General features: G+C 39.1%; 1 protein-coding gene and 1 long non-coding RNA gene across 2 annotated transcripts in view; one reads left to right on the top strand and one right to left on the bottom strand.

Moving 5' to 3' along the window:
- LOC135708448 (transcription factor grauzone-like) overlaps nt 1–22184 on the top strand; it is a 404988-nt gene that overhangs the window by 84245 nt on the left and 298559 nt on the right. The gene's annotated exons all lie outside the window — the stretch shown is intronic.
- On the bottom strand, nt 930–2507 carry LOC135708622 (uncharacterized). The gene is made up of 3 exons (XR_010518304.1): nt 1349–2507; nt 1054–1282; nt 930–983 (listed from the first exon to the last, which is right to left on the bottom strand). It is a non-coding gene; the product is annotated as an uncharacterized LOC135708622 (long non-coding RNA).

Genomic DNA, 22184 nt, shown 5'->3' with positions numbered 1-22184 from the left:
CGTAGAAGCTGATATTTGTGCACTTAAAGTTTCGAAGTGGAAACGAGAATAAGGATCTCACAGCGAAACACCTTAAAAAGCATCTAACAACTAAGGAGAGCAACTCTGCTGCATAATTAAAAATGTAAGTGGGCGAAGGGAATCTAATGTTGATTTATGGATCTGAACCTTGACCTCAACGATAAAAATGTTCTTTATTGATTTTAACTATATGAAAGCTTTATACACGGCGAATGAGGACGACCCAAATTTGAGTTTAGTTCACTCATAATCGTCAAAAGTACAGGAACTCAGCGATGAGTAAATTTGTCTCATGGTTCCCTAAAAAATCTGCCGGTAAATCCTGGAAAAACCTGGGAAAACATGAGACAAATTTTACTCATCGCTGAGTTCCTGCACTTTTGGCGATTATGAGTGAACTAAACTCAAATTGGGGTCGTTCTCATTCGCCGTGTATGGGAGGTACAAGTCGACAGTGAGCATGCATAAGGGCCTATACGCGATGATCGATTCTCTTCATCGATTTTCTCTTTTGTTAATAACTCGCTAGATTTAACGTTTCTCGGTACGTTTGCTATTGCTTTTGATAGCTAATACAACTTGTTACAACTCTGCTTTGAACAAATTCTAGAAAATTGTTTCGCTTAGCTGTAGCAATGCAAAGAGAAATTCGATGAAGAGAATCGATCATCGCGTATACGCCCTTATGAATGCTCACTGTCGAAGTGTATATTTTACCCGAGCAAAGTCGGAGATCAAAATATCATCACGGTAAGAAAAGACACGGTAATAAAAAAGTACCCGAATGGGGTCATTAAAAATGTTGTCTACTTACTTCTATATGTCAATTGTAAATTTCCGCCTCTTCTTGTAGTTGTACATATATGTTTAAGGGCTTCTTCACGATTAGGAAAACGATAAATTTTAGTAAAGATTCTTATTGCCCATTCATACACGAGAACGTCGTCAATAACGTCGGTGAACTGAAAAATGAAATAAAAAATCGGAGTTTAGTGAGGGTGAATGGAAAACGTTTATTTTTAAATGCATTACCAATCCTGTATCTTCAGGTGAAACCAGTTGGCTGTCTAGATATAATACCATCGCGTAAAGTTGGTCATCCGTAAAAATTCGACAGACTTGTTCAAATGAAGCCAACGTGTGAATTTTGGCCAATTGATAACTGGAAAATGTTTTATACTTGTCGAAAATACATTGGAGTTCAGGCTTGAATTCTGCAAATGTGTCGTTTATTTCAGCTATTGTTAATCGGAAGCAATCTCTAAAAAATAGAGCGTTAGCGAAAAAAATACTAAAATTTATCTTAAAAATTCGCTTAAACTGATACCTTTTCTCGACTTCAATTTTTCGTTGTTCTGGTAAATGTTTCAGTAATTCTTCTAGCGCTTTAATGCATTCGTTCATTTTTTGGTTTTCCTGATCTTCGCCTGATTGGCTATTATTTTCGCCGTCAACATCAAGAGGGTTTTCTTCATTAACATATTCCGTATTATGTTCAAATCCATCATCAGGACAGTTTACATATTCTGTTTCAAATGGTTGGCTATGGACATTGCTATCATTTCGTGTAGTGGATGTAGAACAGGTCGATTTCGTTGTACGAGATTTCATATTCTTTCTGGATGTTTGTACATTACTCGGGATACCCAGCCTCCTGGCTTTTGTGTTCTTTTTCATTCTTTTGGTATTTTTATTGTTAAGATTTTTCTGCTGAATTTTTCGAACCTCTGCTTTAATGAATGTATTAAAGAGTCTATTGATAACCTTATTGAAACAGTTATAGCACATCACGGATTCATATTGATCGTATTCGATATATTCTTTCAGTCGTAGTTTAATACCTTTCCTATTGTCATTCAATAATATCTGGAACTTTTGCTTGAATGCGTTCAGAACATCCAGACCTATTTTTAACGCATTTTTACTTGGAACTATGAAGTGTTTCGAATTGAGGTTTTTTTTCAGCAAGCAGAAAGTGTAATCGTGTGCGTCGTCAGCCTGTGACTGGTTTAGCTTTTTAATACATTTTTTGTGAGTAAGCTTAGATATTGAATATCCAGTGACGTATAACAATGCATTTCTTTCCAATACATCAGGAACTGGTACATTTTCTTCAAGAGGATCGAGCGGCCGTAATACAAATTCATCACATCCTTCCAAAGGGTCGTTTTCAAGAAGATCGTTTTGGTCAGATTCATTACACGCTATAGGTACGTGGTTGTCGTCTTCACAATTCGTGTTTGTTATTGAAAGCATGTTTTTTTTATGCAACTATATTTTAGAGCAGTTCCAAATTGCTGAGCGTTTGGCGTATCGTTGTTACCGCAGGCCCGCCTTACGCACGAAAACTCGTTCTCGAGTGGATCTTGATTTAACTTGTTGGTTCGCAAGAAGTTAAACGAGTGTTCTTCGGATAGAACTATCCATAACTTTTTTAGTCCATAGATATTATGTATCAACCCGTTGACACAAGGTGGATTTCTTTGAATCGAGTTCATGTTTTGTGAGCTCCCGAATAGAAATTTACATTAGCCCAACGTTTGATTCTGATGTCTACATCAGCATCGAAATCAAATGTATGCCTGATGTCAAACATTAGAAAACATTATGATTTAGTTGTATTTAAGCAACGTAACATGGTGTATACATCAGAAATTTTGGAACAAAATTTTGCCATTCTAATGTCGGTCTGACGTCAAAAATTTCAATCTATTGACATTAGAACCAAACGTTTTAAGGATGTTTTCGGATGTACAAAACGTTAGAACTAAACGTTGTTCGGATGTTTTTAAATGTAAACGTTTTCTGATGTTTTCTAATGTAGATGTTTCCTGATGTTAGAAACAAACGTTTTTGGATGTTTTCAGATGTAAAAAACGTTAGAACTAAACGTTTTTCGGATGTTTTTATATGTAAACGTTTTCTGATGTTTTCTAATGTAGAGGTTTCCTGATGTTAGAATCAAACGTTTTTCGGTTGTTTTCGGATGTAAAAAACGTTAGAACTAAACGTTGTTCGAATGTTTTTATATGTAAATGTATTCTGATGTTTTCTAACGTAGATGCCTCCCGATGCTGGAACCAAACTTTTTTTGGATGTTTTCGGATGTACACAACGTTAGAACTAAACGTTGTTCGGATGTTTTTAATTGTACTTCGTGTTTGTTGTTCTCTGATGTTTTCAGATGTACAAAACGTTTAAAGTAAACGTTGTTTGAATGTTTTCAAATGTAGATGTTTACTAATGTTTTTAGATATACAAAACACTAGAATCTTACTTTTCAAATGCTTTCAATTATATTTACAACACATTAGAATTAGAAACATGATCGTGTAAACACTACACACCATTGTTGTTAGATAACATAATAAAAATGCGTACATAACTGTCAATGCTGAAGCTCCCGTTTCCCACCAGTCAGTTAACTGACCTTAGCTAACCTAATATCATTGCGGCAACTCTCTATGCGGCAGGGGAACTATGCCATTAGCGCGCTAAGAGTTGTTAGACCACTGACATAGGCGCCAATTTGTAGGTGACGAGGCACTTGGTGACATTACAGCGAGCTTGACGATTGTTGCAGCATTTTTTTTAGCAAACTACCAGTTAAGGTGTGTAGTGTTTTCAAGATCTTGTTTCTAGCTCTAATGCTTTGTACAATTGAAAGTATTGAAAAAGTTAATTCTCATGTTTTGCACAACCAAAACCATCAGAAAACATAAAATTGTACAAAAAAAAGTCATCCATTCTGGTAGACTATCTCTTAAATGCATAAAGAATAGCCATTGCTTAAGCTCCCGTTTCCCACCAGTCAGTTAACTGACCTTAGCTAACCTAATATCATTGTGGCAACTCTCTATGCGGCAGGGGAACTATGCCATTAGCGCGCTAAGAGTTGTTAGACCACTGACATAGGCGCCTATTCGTGGGTGACGAGGCACTTGGTGACATTACAGCAAGCTTGGCGATTGTTATAGCATTTTTGAGTGAACTACCAGACAATCATGACAATGTGATCGCTGTGCCTCCAGATCTCTGCCTGTTCTACAGATGATCCAAAAATGCGGAAAGTTTTGGGCTGCCAGTCTTCTACCTTATTGACGAACTGCAAATATATAATAAACAAAATTATTGTGCATGAAAAATATGACAATGGACAATGCTTGAGGAGCACTGGGAGTTTTCGAACGATGCGTGCTTAGGACCATCTTTGGCAGGGTATATGAAAATGGTGTGTAGAGGAGAAGAATGAACCACGAACTGGCGTAACTTTATGGCGAACCCAATATCAAGAAAGTCGCTAAAGGTGGAAAGGTACAATGGGCGGGACACGTTGTAAGAATGCCGGACAACAATACCGCAAAAATGGTGTTTTTCCTCAAATCCGGCCGGTACAAGACGCAGAGAAGCACAGCGTGCTAGGTGGTTAGACCAAGTGGAGCAAGATGTAGGAAGTGTGGGACGCTCGAGAAATTGGAGATAAGCAGCCAGGGACCGAGTTAGTTGGCGCAACTTTGTTATACAAAACCAGATTTAATGCCTTATTCATACTCGAATCGGTTGAAAAATACACTTAATCTTCTAGGTTACTCGATATCCATCCATTGCAAACAATATTTTGATAATTGTTTGTTTTGAGAGCTGGTGCGCAGGTAGATTGAGGTTAAGGAAACGCCACTGCTTGTGGCCAATCTTGGGTACCATCATAAGGCTTGATGAAACTTATTCCACCCGGAAACATGTTTTTTTTCAGAATTATGAAGTCATTATACGTTATGATGACATTTTGTATTTTTAAGTTACAAGAGGACGTTGCAAAGGATGAGTTTGACGTATAAAACCTGTGGATTTAATTTTCAGAGAGTCGCAATCAGCGTATTCATTAAATCACTTATGGCTAAGCTCCAATCGGTATTATCCTCGGATTAAATAACGATCAAGAATGTCCGGCTGCTTTGATGTCGACATCAGTTATTCGCTATACAAACAATTCTCAGATCATCCAAACAGGGGCGGTATTAAAAGTTAATCCGAGTTGGAGCTTACCGCCGCTTACTCTCTGAATCCAATATTGATAGGCTGAAAAAATGGTTTAAAAATGGAACCTAAATCCAAAATTTCATAAATTTTGGTTCACATGAACCACAGAGAACAGACATGGAGGCTCGAACAAAATTTCTCTAAAAACTTGTGTAAAGATTCCTATTCGACTTAAGCGCCAGTAACAGCGACTTCCCCACTTAAAAAAATCTCTTTGAAAACATGATGGCGCATGCGTTGCACAAATTACACTAGACACTAAGTGCTAGTAGCGCCAAGTGGCTATTTTCAACAGAAAATTTATAGATACTAGCGCCAAATTGGTCGAAAGTGGAAAATTTATAGAGAAAATCAGGAGATGCTAACACCACGTAACGGCGTCCGACACATAGATATAATTTGTATTGCAAAAGTAGGACATATAGAAACAATCTTTGAAATTTTATCAGTGTACAGGAATCCCCATCAAGACCCGTATTCGGTTTCCCCATCGGGACCCGTATTCGGTTTTCCCATCGGGATCCGTCTACGGAATCCCCATCAAGACCCGTATTCGGTTTCCCCATCGGGATCCGTACTCGGTTTCCCCATCGGGATCCGTCTACGGAATCCCCATCAAGACCCGTATTCGGTTTCCCTATCAAGACCCGTATTCGATTTCCCCATCGGGATACGTATTCGGTTTCCCCATCGGGATCCGTCTACGGTATCCCAATCGGAATCCGTATTCGGTTTCCCCATTGGGACCCGTATTCGGTTTCCCCATCGGGATCCGTATTCGGTTTCCCCATCGGGATCTGTCTACGAAATCCCCATCAAGACCCGTATTCGGTTTCCCCATCAGGATACGTATTCAGTTTCCCAATCAAGATCCGTATTCGGTTTCCCCAACGGGATTCGTATTCGGTTTCCCCATCGGGATCCGTCTACGGAATCCCCATCGGGATCCGTCTACGGAATCCCCATCGGGATCCGTCTACGGAATCCCCATCGGGATCCGTATGCGGTTTCCCCATTGGGACCCGTATTCGGTTTTCCTATTGGGATCCGTATTCGGTTTCCCCATCAGGATACGTATTCGGTTTCCCCATCGGGATCCGTATTCGGTTTCCCCATCGGGATCCGTATTTGGTTTCCCCATTGGGACCCGTATTCGGTTTTCCCATTGGGATCCGTATTCGGTTTCCCCATCGGGATCCGTCTACGGAATCCCCATCGGGATCCGTATTCGGTTTTCCCATTGGGACCCATATTCGGTTTTCCTATTGGGATCCGTATTCGGTTTCCCCATCAGGATACGTATTCGGTTTCCCCATCGGGATCCGTATTCGGTTTCCCCATCGGGATCCGTATTCGGTTTCCCCATCGGGATCCGCCTACGAAATCCCCATCGGGATCCGTATTCGGTTTCCCCATTGGGACCCGTATTCGGTTTTCCTATTGGGATCCGTATTCGGTTTCCCCATCAGGATCCGTATTCGGTTTCCCCATCAGGATACGTATTCGGTTTCCCCATCGGGATACGTATTCGGTTTCCCCATCGGGATCCGTATGCGGTTATCCCATTGGGACCCGTATTCGGTTTTCCCATCGGGATCCATATTCGGTTTCCCCATCGGGATCCGTATGCGGTTTCCCCATTGGGACCCGTATTCGGTTTTCCCATCGGGATCCATATTCGGTTTCCCCATCGGGATCCGTATGCGGTTTCCCCATTGGGACCCGTATTCGGTTTTCCCATCGGGATCCGTATTCGGTTTCCCCATTGGGACCCGTATTCGGTTTTCCCATCGGGATCCGTATTCGGTTTCCCCATTGGGACCCGTATTCGGTTTCCCCATCGGGATCCGTATTCCGTTTCCCCATCAGGATACGTATTCGGTTTCTCCATCGGGATCCGTCTACGGAATCCCCATCGGGATCCGTCTACGGAATCCCCATCGGGATCCGTCTACGGAATCCCCATCGGGATCCGTCTACGGAATCCCCATCGGGATCCGTCTACGGAATCCCCATCGGGATCCGTCTACGGAATCCCCATCGGGATCCGTATGCGGTTTCCCCATTGGAACCCGTATTCGGTTTTCCCATCGGGATCCGTATTCGGTTTCCCCATTGGGACCCGTATTCGGTTTTCCCATCGGGATCCGTATTCGGTTTCCCCATTGGGACCCGTATTCGGTTTTCCCATCGGGATCCGTCTACGGTTTCCCCATAGGGATCCGTATGCGGTTATCCCATTGGGACCCGTATTCGGTTTTCCCATCGGGATCCGTATTCGGTTTCCCCATCGGGATCCGTATGCGGTTTCCCCATTGGGACCCGTATTCGATTTTCCCATCGGGATCCGTCTACGGAATCCCCATCGGGATCCGTATGCGGTTATCCCATTGGGACCCGTATTCGGTTTTCCCATCGGGATTCATATTCGGTTTCCCCATCGGGATCCGTATGCGGTTTCCCCATTGGGACCCGTATTCGGTTTTCCCATCGGGATCCGTATTCGGTTTCCCCATCGGGATCCGTATTCGGTTTCCCCATCGGGAGGATCCGTATTCGGTTTCCCCATTGGGACCCGTATTCGGTTTTCCCATCGGGATCCGTATTCGGTTTCCCCATTGGGACCCGTATTCGGTTTTCCCATTGGGATCCGTATTCGGTTTCCCCATCGGGATCCGTATTCCGTTTCCCCATCAGGATACGTATTCGGTTTCTCCATCGGGATCCGTCTACGGAATCCCCATCGGGATCCGTCTACGGAATCCCCATCGGGATCCGTCTACGGAATCCCCATCGGGATCCGTCTACGGAATCCCCATCGGGATCCGTCTACGGAATCCCCATCGGGATCCGTCTACGGAATCCCCATCGGGATCCGTATGCGGTTTCCCCATTGGAACCCGTATTCGGTTTTCCCATCGGGATCCGTATTCGGTTTCCCCATTGGGACCCGTATTCGGTTTTCCCATCGGGATCCGTATTCGGTTTCCTCATCGGGATCCGTATTCGCTTTCCCCATCGGGATCCGTATTCGGTTTCCCCATCGGGATCCGTATTCGGTTTCCCCATCGGGATCCGTATTCGGTTTCCCCATCGGGAGGATCCGTATTCGGTTTCCCCATTGGGACCCGTATTCGGTTTTCCCATCGGGATCCGTATTCGGTTTCCCCATTGGGACCCGTATTCGGTTTTCCCATTGGGATCCGTATTCGGTTTCCCCATCGGGATCCGTATTCCGTTTCCCCATCAGGATACGTATTCGGTTTCTCCATCGGGATCCGTCTACGGAATCCCCATCGGGATCCGTCTACGGAATCCCCATCGGGATCCGTCTACGGAATCCCCATCGGGATCCGTATGCGGTTTCCCCATTGGAACCCGTATTCGGTTTTCCCATCGGGATCCGTATTCGGTTTCCCCATTGGGACCCGTATTCGGTTTTCCCATCGGGATCCATATTCGGTTTCCCCATCGGGATCCGTATGCGGTTTCCCCATTGGGACCCGTATTCGGTTTTCCCATCGGGATCCGTATTCGGTTTCCCCATCGGGATCCGTATTCGGTTTCCCCATCGGGAGGATCCGTATTCGGTTTCCCCATCGGGATCCCTTTACGGAATCCCGTCATCAGGATCCGTCAACGGAACCCGTCATCGGGATCTGTCTACGAAACCCGTCATCGGGATCCGTCTACGGAACCCGTCACCGGGATCCGTCTACGGAACCCGTCATCGGGATCCGTCTACGGAACCCTTCATCGGGCTCCGTTTATGGAATCCGTCATCGGATTTCCATCGGGGTCCACTTATATTTAATTGTAGCTTTTAGTAAAAACACTCACTAACCTGCAAAAGAGATCCGGCTGCAAACTTCCCGCCGGGATCTAGCTTCAGACTCCCTACCGGGAGTCGGCTTGGGACTGGTACACTTTCCTAAAAAAAAAACAAAATTATATTACATTACATTAATAAGTTCACATTTACTTACCAGAAAAACATTGAAACTCGCGACGGACACATTATCGGCACCATGGTGGGTATATAAATGGTGATACAGCTTTGTCACTATATTAGCGTGGAGGTCGCGGGGGGAAAAGTGCGGTTTTAGAACAAATTGTAAACAAACTCGGTAGCTCCCTTTTTATGGCACAGAAGCAAACTCGGTAGCTGTTCCATACAAAAATCCAACATAGCTGAATCGTGAATTTGACACATTAGAACACCTATATGTAGTCACCTTGATCGGCACTTTCCCGCGGGCTAATTTATTCGTCGAAAAACCAAACTTCTGGATCAACAATAGAAAAGGGCCCATCAGCATTTGCAAACAAACCGTTCCAAAGCCCATTCCTCACAAAGCGAAGGCCACCCACGCAAACCAGCACCATCATCGGATAGGGGAAACTTCCACCTACACGATGATGGTGTTGGTTTGTGTGGGCGGCCTTCGATTTGTGAGGAATGGGCTTTGGAACGGTTTGTTTACAAATGCTGATGGGCCCTTTTCTATTGTTGATCCAGATTTTTCGCACTGATGCGAAAACAAACTGTACACGGCTAATGAGATCAACGCAAATTTGAGGACAGTGTACTCAATATCGAAAAAAGTGCAGGATGAGTAAATTTGCCGCATGTTTTCCTGTGGAAAACCTCAAAAATCTGCCCTAAAATTAGGAAAATTGACGAGAATCCAGAGAATCCAATCTTTGCTTTTCTCACATTCGGAAAAATTTTCCTGGAAAAAACCTTGAAAACATGAGGGAAATTAATTCAAAACTGAGTTCCTGCACTTTTTGCAATTTATGAGTGAACTAAACTCAAATTTGGGTCGTTCTCATTCGCCGTGTGGTGCTGACTCAGGACAAAACAAACCTCGAAACAAACTTTGCATGCGGCGAGGGACCGAGGGACAACAATTTACATCGTGATGAACTTTGATTCTAATGTAACGTTTGGTTCTGTTGTAATTGGATGTATTCTGATGCTTTATGCGTGCAACAAATTACATCGTGATGAACTTTTAATCTAATGTAACGTTAGGTTCTGTTGTCATTTGATGTATTCTGATGTTTTATGGGTGCAACAAATTACATCGTGATGAACTTTGATTCTAATGTAACGTTTGGTTCTGTTGTCATTGGATGTATTCTGATGCTTTATGCGTGCAACAAATTACATCGTGATGAACTTTTAATCTAATGTAACGTTAGGTTCTGTTGTCATTTGATGTATTCTGATGTTTTATGGGTGCAACAAATTACATCGTGATGAACTTTGATTCTAATGTAACGTTTGGTTCTGTTGTCATTGGATGTATTCTGATGCTTTATGCGTGCAACAAATTACATCGTGATGAAGTTTGATTCTAATGTAACGTTTGGTTCTGTTGTCATTGGATGTATTCTGATGCTTTATGCGTGCAACAAATTACATCGTGATGAAGTTTGATTCTAATGTAACGTTAGGTTCTGTTGTCATTGGATGTATTCTGATGTCAAATTTGACATCGTCAAGACGTTTGATTCTGATGTAACGTTTGAGGCTAATGTATTTTTATGTACTTGGACGTCACACTGAAGTCTGAATACATTAAGGGTACAGCAATACACGTTAAAATTTAATGTATTGAAGATGTCTGCTGATGTTTCCTACATTACAATTTCTATTCGGGCTGTTTCGCGCCTAAAAGTAATTTGTATTTCAACACATCTAATCACACAACTTAAGTGCACGTTGGGGAACGGGAGGGGTGTAGTCCGGCATCTTAACTTTTAAATGTACAAGGGTTAAAAAAATGGAAAACGTTTCAAAATGGATTAATTTCACACTTTCTGATTTTTAAAAGTTACAAACAATGAAAAACTAATTGATCCTTTCAAATAAACGATCTAGCTAAAAAAACAAATTTAAATTTTTTCCGCAGTGTTGTTTTCAAACATTGTACATTTAAGGGTTAAGCATTATGATTATTTTAAAATAATTGAAAGCTTTTATGGTTGATTTTCCCACGCAGAGTATTTACCTAGACTGTTTTGAATAAAATAGTGTGTGGTAGCAGGGTTTAAAAAAGGTTTGTTGGGTTGTGCTGATTAACATGCTGGTGAGCGCATACTGCTCACAAGAATCGTTATCAGCATAATTTAACAATTTTTCTCATCTGATTGACCAATACAATTATTCGAAAGGGGAAAATTTCCTCCAGCCGATGATGTTGTTGGTTTACGTGGGCGTTGTTCGGTTCACGTGTAAGAGGCCTTACAATTTTTGTTTGCAAAAGCTTTTGTGCCATTATCAAATGTCACCCCTGATATTCAACATATCTTTATAAAAAAAACTATACAGATTGTTTTTTCTTATAAAGCATCAAAGGTCTCTCAATAATCAGAGACAGACGTATTGCAGTATGATGTAACAATGGACAAACTATAGAATATATGATCTCATAAATATTGATTCCAACTGATTTCATGAATGAATGAAATAAGGTGAATGCGAAAAAAAGAAATCATTTACATTTTGAAGAAAATGGACAAAATTATTGTAAAATTTGATTTACCTTATGTGAATTAAAGCAGGATTGTGGAATGAATACCATCTGCTGCAGCTGATTCAGCATTTTATCTAAAACAGACCAATGCTCACTCGTACCAGTAATAGCTGAACGAAAAGGCTAAAATTGAAAGATATATATGTAAGTACTGACATTAGCTTAATATTGTAAGAAGAATTACCTTTCCGGTTTCATTAATAAACCGAGAGTTGAATATATCGAAAAGTTGGTCAATGTCGTTTATAAATTCAGATGTTGCTAAAGAGTCAACCGGCATCGATCCCAACGAAATGTTTGTTTCTATCGCTTTGGCTGTCGTTCGACTAAGAGTGCGCGTTGCTAATTTTACGTTCATCCTTTCGAACGTGTTAGGATATACGGCCTTTTTTGTAAGGTGTGGTGCCAAGCGTGGAATCCTTGATAGGTCAGATTTGTACAGATCTCTTATGTATTTGAATGATACAATTTTGTTGTTTAGTAGTATATTTTTCACCAGTAAATTGTTGCGTATTGATTTAAACAAATGGGGTGTATCGTACAGAAGTACGACTGTACTGTCGTCAACTTTAAAAGTAGGTTCTTTTGCAGTTACCCCCAATTCATGCGCCATCTTTACATTTGTGGGATGCTGGTCCATGATAACTACAACAGGGACTAATCCTACTCCTTTCAATGACACAATTGCTTCCGTTATTATATCTTTTTGTCTTCCACTTCCGAGTGTCCCATGTGCTAGGAAGTAGCCGATGACCTAAAATATTGATCATTTTGAATATGAACTATTCTACGAAAAGGGTTACTACGAAATATTGTACAATCGATTTGATGACTTACTACATTCTACTACTACTACTACTAATACTACTACTACTAATACTACTACTACCACAAACGAAGTGACAGACGACTTTCTGGCGAAGAATTCCATTAAAATAATGTGGTTCACTGTAATACAATTTTCTTGGAAGCTTGTGCCATCATCCACCAGATGGGTTAGTTTTTTTGTTTTGATTTGAACAAAGTTGATTTTGTGTACAATGATTCTTTGACAGTGTGCAAAGAGTGCGTATCATTTTGTCATTTTTTTATGCATTTCAGTTTTGAGTAGAGTGAAAGAGATAGAACCAAAACATTCTAATACATTTGGTGAAAATACTAGTACAATCCAGTAGTAGTGTTGCCATGTGGTGCAATCCAGTAGTAGTGGTGTTGCCATGTGGTACACTGAAAAATTGCAATAGCAGGTTAGTCACCAAAGTTTTCGAGCCGCTCCGTCTGTCACTTCGTTTGTGCTACTACTAATACTACTACTACTAATACTACTATTACTAATATTACTATTACTAATACTACTATTACTAATACTACTATTACTAATACTACTATTACTAATACTACTATTACTAATACTACTATTACTAATTCTACTACTACAGTGAGCTCGTTTTGGCAACACAACTGTGACCTTACGGTATTTTTGACTAAACACCAAATCCAAATATTATAATAAATACTAAAGAGCCTGAATTTATAAAGAGACGACTTGTCAAAATTGGAACAATCGATTATCTGTCAAAGACATAGGAAAATTTATTCCCATCGAGCAGAAGACCTGTCAAATGGATAAGATGTCGTCTTTTATGAATTCAAGCTCTTTAATAAATACATATTTAGATTACAATACAGTAAAATCTCGTTTTGGCAACGCAAATTCTTCATCTATGTTTCCAAAATGGAGACCTTTTTCAACGTGTCAAAGTTGAGTGTTAAAATGACTTAACAATAAGAATCAATGCGACCTTAGTGAATCCTGTTCAAAAACTGCGAAAATAATGGTATTTAAGAATATATAAACAAAATTCAAATTTTCATGTTGCCAAAAGCCATTTTGGCAACATTGACTTTAACTTGCTTTAAAATTACGTAATATAATTTTCAAATATTCCCCAGCGTATAATTTCATCAAATGTACCATTATTTTTGAAAAATATAATTTTTGCATACTTTCAAGAGACATTTCTAAGTGGAACTGACAGCTAGGAATCTAGAGTGTGTGAGTGCTCTGGTGTTAATGGTGCTGAAGGTAAACATAAACAAAGCAGAAATTCATATAAGAATAAACTGCCAGTTCTACTGTGATCTGTCAAAAGTTCTTGGTAAACAAAAAAGTCAGCTGATCGCAACTGTCTCGTGAACAGCCTTATAGCACAGACAAACAGACATAACACTCGCAAGTTGTTAATCGAACAAGCATTTAACGATCAATTTAAAAGTATCGTAGTTGGTAGTAAAGCCATCTGAGGCGCGCATAGTCAATTCTTTTGAGTTTGACTTTTACACACTATCGCCATCTGTTGAGCGTACTGCCCATCACAGTGTACTCAACAGATGGCGGTAATGTTTTAGTGACGATGTTTAACAGTGAGAAATATTCAATATGTTATGTCTATTTGTCTATGCTTATAGGATTCATTTACATAAGGTGAAGGCTTATGCTATACACATGCTGTTTATGCTAGAACAAATCGATAAAATGCCTAGTCGATTTGTCCCACTTGAAATATTGGACGCAATGTTGTCCCACTGGAAATTTTTTAAAAAGAAACCCAATGAAGAGAACCGATCATCACAGCTAGGTGCTTTTGATTGTGAAAGCTATGTTTAGAGAACAATTATTAATTTAATTTATTGATTTTGAATTGCTCTAAATTGCGGTCATATTTAAAATGGGAAAATCGACTTAGTTTTTTTTTCCTTCGAGATTTATGTTTTGAAACATGGGACAGTTATGCGTCCACCAGCATTATAGTTGCGGTACTTAAGAAATGTACCATTCCTATACTATCGTTAAAAGCATCACTGTCACATATACATAGGAAATCAAGCAAAAAAGTTATGAGTTTCACGACAGTATAGTTACTAATCAGTTTTCATAATCAACTATAATAGGAACCAAACGTTTCTAGCGTACCGCAACTATAACAACGTTTACCCTACTCTGGTGCTGCTAATAATACTGGGCGATTGTTTCAATAACAAAGTTTCAATGTTCTTTTTATTAAAAAAAAATGTATAAATCGTGCAGAAATTAGTATTGCCTTACTTGTTTATACTTAGAATATACACTACGGATCATTACAACAATAGCTTCGTTTGCCAAATGATCAGTGATGTTGTTTTCAAACAAATTTAATTTCCCATCATCAGGAAAACCATGCATCCTATCTGATATCGCGTGATAGTCTAAATGAGCTTTAATAGACATACCGTCAATAAGGATAGCGACTACTTTATCCTTTTCTGCCATGTTTTCCGCAGCTTTTTTTATACAGTTCAATATTTCTTTGTTGAATCCTGAAAGATTGCTTATGTTTCGATGCCATCTCATAATAGTTTTTGGGTGAGGCAGACATAGTACATTTTCTGCTCTTAACGTTTTATACGTTGATGCTGATGCTATCATCTGTCGGGTGCTAAACGTTCGAGAAACGTGGTACCGTCTGGCATGTTTTGTATGGAAAGAATTTTCTAAACATTCCAATAGTATGGAATTGTTTTTCACCATTGCGATGATCTTTTTATCGCGCTTTTGGATTTTATCTCTTTCCTTTAATTTTAGGTTTAGTCTGTGTACCTGGTCGCATTTGGTTTTATACGAAACTTTCCTACGCTGGGCAGTTCGGCGACAAATTCTGTGATGTTTTCTTTCGTATTTTAGTTCAGTTTGAAGACGTAAAATTTTCCGGTCCTTCGCCGAACAACATTGGAGTAACTTGGAGTATTCTATAATTAAAAAAAATGCAGATACAAGACAATCAACATAAGTGACGTTTAAGACGGGTTTATTTCATGTTTCTTTCAGTTGGATATTTGCCAACAAAATGTGTTGAATTTTTTGCGTTAATGAAAAATTGCGATTTGGATATTACCAATCCACTATTTTTTCTTCGCGACCATACATAAACAAACATAACACAGGAACACACCTAAACTCAAGAAAGTAAAACAAAACCAGTCAAGCCGAAAAAAAAAATACTAAACTGAACACACAGCAAAAAAATGTAATATCGATCAACGTTATTCAAGCTGATGTATGAAATAATGATGTAATAGCAAAAAACAGATACAATATTACATCAGTGGATATAACACAGACAAACAGACATAACACATTGAATATTTATCACTGTAAAACATCGTTGCCAAAACATTACCGCCATCTGTTGAATACTCTGTGGTGGGTAGTACGCTGAACAGATGGCGGTAGTGTGTAAACGTCAAACGCAAGGGAATTGACTATGCGCGCCACAGGTGGCGGTACTACCAACTACGATACTTTTAAATTGACCGTTAAATGCTTGTTCGATGAACAACTTGCGAGTGTTATGTCTGTTTGTCTGTGGATATAATTTTATTCGCAATATCTATGTACATCGTACAACGTAATATTACACAACCGACGGAATGATCTCGGTGCAGCTGTTTGGATGTAATATTCAAGAATATTTTGGCGTTGACGGCACCGTGCAAAATCGTGTTTTCTAGCAAAAATTTACAGTTTCTTACGGGAATTTTCAGTCTGACGTTTGCTAACAGCATTTTCTTTACGAGTAAACAGCTGCAGAGTATCCAGTATTTTACGATCGCTTATGGCCGATCAAATTTGATCGTTTACACGTAGAGCGACACAACCCAAACTTCAAATCTTATGTTCCCGACCAGAAAATCAGCCAGATTGTGGCGGCCATATAAGCGATCGTAAAATACTGGATATGCATAGTCTGGCGAATAGAATCTCGGGAACCAATTGAGCTGTAATTGCGGAACCAATCGAGCAAATCACGACCATGAATTTATAGATCCCCAAACTCTTTGCTGTCTACCCGCACTACAAAAGTCAACATGGCCATCAATTGGTAAGATTCCAAGAAATAACTCTCAAACAGTCACTAAGTTTATGGTATATTTAATACGCTTTTCCATATCTACTATTATAAACTATCCCATATCGGCTTGATTTCCTATTCATATGAGACAGTTATGCTTTTATGAGCAGTATACAATGTAATCATATTTTGAAAATGTATATAACATCCTATAGTCAATATTGCTTCCTTCTTCAGAAGGTTACGTAGTTAACAAACGACTTGTTATATTTTGGAGTATTTTTTGATTTGGTCTTTTGTTACATTTTTGTCAATTAATGAAACGAGGTGTTTTGTTCTGGTGAGCAAACATTTGTTTTTATTTTCAATGATGTATAATTTTTCAAAATTCCCATTACCTAACTTCTCAGGAGTGCTGCTATCAACTTAGCAAGGTATTGGTAGCGTTCCTGTTAAAAAAAATGTTTTGTTAACCAATCAATATTAAACGACCTTTTGCATTCCGTGGTGTTATATTCGACCGTGCGCATTTTAGTGTTTTAAAAATGTATTATAATGAGTAATATCTCACGGTAAGCTCAGTTATCATTTTATAGACCACCCACAACCGTTTTACGTTGAAGATTTGTAAAATTTGCAAAAAATAAGAGGTTGTATGTACAGTTTCTTACACTTCTGTCAATTTTTTTTACATGCGACGATTGACACCCCAATAGAAATTTGGTGTCGTATGCGAGGGGGACGACTCTATCTACGATGCAGAAAAGATTGTGTATTGCTGTGGATAGCTGCGCGCACGCTGAATAGATAGAAAGAAGATTGATGACGATTCTGAAGATTTCCTGCAAAAAGATGATGCACGATGCAAGTAGATGCGAGAAATGAAAGAAGATTTTTCGAAGATTGATTCGCTAATGTGAGATTTGTTGTGCATCTAGACTTGAGATTTAGATGTGTCGCCACCCTCGGTCGTATGTAAGATTGAGCTATGTTTTGATAAGTTGGCACATACGACAAATAGTATTTTGATCAGAAAATGAAACAGACATGAGGTAACCCAAATTTTGCCTTTAGGAAGAGTAAGCAGAGTATTTATAATGTCAATTTGTTTACGTTTGTTGCATACCACCTTATTACTGCATGGTGATATGCAATGTAGTTTTTTTTTTTTAAATATTATTCCATTTTTGACGACACATTTCTTCAGTATTGAAAGATGGCTGGTGAATCATTTAGTTTACGTGAGAAAAGGTTTCTCCACTCGATTGTTTGTTAAACTTGCTACCACTGGATTGCTCACAAAACTATCGTAGATCTAGATCTAACGATTAAAGCCAACATTTTTTTGTTCAGTATATACCTCTGACCGTTCAAAATTATCGCTGTGCTGTTTTTGGGGCAAGCAAAATAAATCGAAGCTTTGTGATACGGTGAAAATAACCCAAACATTGATTACCTAAACACACAAATTGTAAGAAAATATTGATTAAGAGAAATCAGCATTACACTTCTGTACTTAGTACCAACCTGTTTATGCTGCTTTTATTTTGTGCTGAGGGGTTGTATTTAACGTTTGACGCGTTTGACGTTTTTGCCTTTAATACAGAGTGGCCAGATTATTTTTTTCATTATCGGTAGCTTCTCAAAACTTTTATCGGTAGTTATCGGTAGGTCGACTTAAGAAGGCTTTCCCGATACTTGAAACTTTTGTGAGCGGGGGGGGGGATGACTCTGTGCTCCAGAACAATACACTGTCCTTCAGATCTTCTGCTTTAAACGTGTCGAAATCAATTTTTTAATTTATAATCTAAAAATCTGTGATTCTCGGTAGGAAAAGTGAAAAATCGGTAGTTTTGAACCTTTCGTCTGTGAATCGGTAGGCACCCCGAAAATCGGTAGGACTACCGATAAATCGGTAGGTCTGGCCACCCTGCTTTAATAATCCTTTCTATATCAAGCTGAACATTGCATTAGGTCCTAAGTAACATTGATCGATTCTCTTCGTCGACTTTCTCTTTCGTTAATAACTTGAGCACATAATCGTTTCTTGTCGTGTTTGTCATAATAGATACTACACGCTAACATGCACATACCTTTAAGTCGGTAAAGAATACCTAAATATCGGTAGAAATTAATGATAATCGAAATAAGTGCATATACCTAAATTATCGGTAATCATGGATTACCAATAATTTACGTTAAATATTACCTAATTTACAGTAATAAATAGCCTATTTAAAGTAAAAAGTAACGATTTTTATCGGTAAAAAATACCGATTTTTTTTACCGATAATTTTAGGTAATCGTAGCTAAGAGTGTAGATAAAAGCTTATTTTATCGATATGAGTGCTGAAAATACCTGGGAATGTCTTTTCATGGCCGTGGGAATACAAAGAGAAATTTGACGAAGAGAATCTGTCAATGCTCGAAGAGAATCGATCATCGCGTTTACGACCTTATGTATGCTCACTGTCGAACAATGAAAAACTCGACAGTGAGCATACATAAGGGCCTATACGCGATGATCGCCCGCATAAACGCGAGCCATAAATTGACCTTACCTAAAATGGTTAAAAATTGTTAATAATCCATGCTAAACTTTAACTGAAATGGTTATGGAACTTTACATGAACGTTTAATGATAAAGTTTCAACCTTATGTATTATGGTTTTTTGGAACTGGACCTTACAAATAATGGGTTGTTAAGAACCATTACCATTCAAAATTCTTGTTTTCTCCATACATTTTCAGAAAGAGAACTATATAAGAACGTTTTTACTTATGATTTGAGAACATTAATGGTAATGGTTATGGTAGTCAGTAAGGTCCATTGATGGTTTTGTATTATCGCTCAACTTTACGTGGAATATATCGTGAATTGGTAATCAGTAAATTACAGGCAACCAATCCGCGATATATTCCACATAAAGTTGATCGATGTTACAAAACCATTCGTGGACCTTACTGACTACCATAACCATTACCATTAAAGTTCTCAAACCATAAGTTAAAAGGTTCTAATATAGTTCTCTTTCCGAACATGTATGGAGAAAACAAGAATTTGGAACGGTAATGGTTCTTAACAACCCATTATTTGTAAGGTCCAGTTCCAAAAAACCATAATACATAAGGTTGAAACTTTATCATTAAACGTTCATGTAAAGTTCCATAACCATTTCAGTTAAAGTTTAGCAGGGATTATAAACAATTTTTAACCATTTTAGGTAAGGTCAATTTATGGTTCGCGTTTATGCGGGCGATTCTCTTCGTCGATTTTCTCTTTTGTTAATAACTCGCTAGATTTAACGTTTCTCGGTGCGTTTGCTGTTGCTTTTGATAGCCAATACAACCTGTTACTACTCTGCATTGAACAAATTCTAGAAAATTGTTTCGCTTAGCTGTAGCAATGCAAAGAGAAAATCGATAAAGAGAATCGATCATCGCGTATTGGCCCTTATGCATGCTCACTGTCGAACTTTTGTTTTGCTTGAACGAAAGTGAAGATCAAGGTGAATACATATAGGTGTTCTAATGTGTCAAAATCATGATTCAGCCATGTTAGATTTTTGCATGAGACAGCGACCGAGTTTGTTTAAAATTTGCTCCAAAACCACACTTGATCCAGGTTCGAACTGGGTAATTAAAAAAATAGCTATGAGTTAGTTTTACTCAGTCTCTGAGTAACTTTGATTGGCCGTGTAGAAAATTCGGCAACCTGAAAGTCTAGCGTTCAGAATCATAAGGGTCTAACTGCAATCATCGAATCTCTAAATCGATTTTCTCTTTCACTAATAACTCAAGCTGAACATTGCATTAGGTCCTAAGTAACACTGATCGATTATCTTCGTCGACTTTCTCTTTCGTTAATAACTTGAGCACAGTTCACACAGTATGTGTGTTTGTCATATTTATCGATCTGTGTGCTGAAAATACATGGGAATGGGGATGCAAAGAGATAGTCGACGAAGAGAATCTTTCAATGTTACTTAGGACCTAATGCAATGTTCAGCTTGAACTCTGGTGGATTAACATTAAATTTTCTCGGTGCATTTCTAGATAAACATTTCAAAAGGTCCTATCTGCATTGATCGATTCTCTTCATCGACTTTCTCTTTCGTCAATAACTCAGTTGCAAAACCTTTCCCTGTTGTATTTGACGTTTTGGACGCTAGATAAGAACCCCCTTTATCAAACTATATGATAGAATTAGCGCAAAATCTGTTTGCATAGCAGTGGTTATGAAAAGAGAAAGTCGATGAAGAGAATCGATCAAAGCAGATAGGACCATTTGAAATGTTCATCGAGATTTGATGTTGGTTTTGCTAACTATCTGTGTGGCAATACTGTGTTGATAAGATTTCGAAAAATTGATTCAGTTAACTGTAGTAATGCAAAGAGAAAACCGATGAAGATAATCGATCATCGCTGGCCCTTATGATTCTAAACGCTAGAAGTAAAAGTACTCTTTCTTAAAACGGTACAACGGCGACCATTATTTGGACGAGCTGCTGAAGCTGTAAAAGAGGCAGGAAGCGAAGAAGATCGGATTCCTGTTGACGATTAAGGCACCTGTGTAAAGGTTAGTTAATTGAATGAATGATGAATGTATTAAATTATTATTGATTTTAATTGTAGGACATGACAATTGCTGAGACGGAAGCGGATTTCTTTCCGGCGATGCAGTCGGTGAGAACCAAGTCGATGAAGGCTTTCAGGGATAGCTTAATCCTGCTGGAACGGTACCTTTGCTCGCCATGGCACGAAATGGTACAGGCCTGTACGAGTGAGACTTTTTGATACACCTGTACATTTGAGCACTTCCAATGTGGAGACCGGCATCATTTAAGCTTGCTTTGAAATAAAATACTGAACACTCGAGTAAAATGATTGCAAATTCGATTTTGAAAGAAATGAACCCAAATAATGTGCATTCAACTTACCCACCATATTTCATTCTACCGAATGGCTACTAATTGACCCGATGCAACAATGTATTTGCCCAGAGTACACTAAATTTTTATTATTATTTATCTCTAAAACGATATTGATTTTCGAAAAATGTATCCTGACAATGGCAATGGACTGCACAAGTTAGAAACCTTGCGACCTGGGATCATCGATTACATTTCAAGGAGAGCATTGAATCCAACAGCAGCAGGCTTGCTGAAATATTTAACGAGCAGTAATATCAATGAAGGTAAGGTAGTTCATTAACCATAAAATAGTAATCCGTATACATATCAGTGCTGTAAATTTTCATATCATTCGATTGAAGATGAACCAATACAACCATTCAATCAATTCTGTGTAAACGAATTCTCACATGACCATAATTTGAAGAGCCCCTTTCTCATTCGAAGCTCATTGTCACTGTCAATTGAGTCACTCAGTATCATTTGATATACGACAGTAGAGTATGGAAGGAATACAGTAAAATGGTCCCGAACAGACAAGTCGACCCGATGTCGGATCAATGTAAGGCTAATTTAAGGTCGATGTCGACCCAATGTCGTGTTGTTGTCGGGTCAATTTTGGGTTTATGTCGGGTCAATGTCGGGTCAACATCGGGTTGGGGTTTGATAGAAGTCAGGTTGGTGTCGGCTTGAAATAGCTTTTTCGCAGATATGTCGACCAGAGCTCCGTTTTTGTGTAGGTTACACTCAATTGAATGATATATAGCGTTTCTCAA

Source organism: Ochlerotatus camptorhynchus, unplaced genomic scaffold (assembly GCF_037179485.1).
Source record: "Ochlerotatus camptorhynchus isolate MF236.1 unplaced genomic scaffold, CSIRO-AGI_Acam_v1.1 ptg000330l, whole genome shotgun sequence".
NCBI lineage: Eukaryota > Metazoa > Arthropoda > Insecta > Diptera > Culicidae > Ochlerotatus > Ochlerotatus camptorhynchus.
Note: the sequence above shows the minus strand (reverse complement) of the source record. Positions and strands in the feature narration are given on the sequence as shown.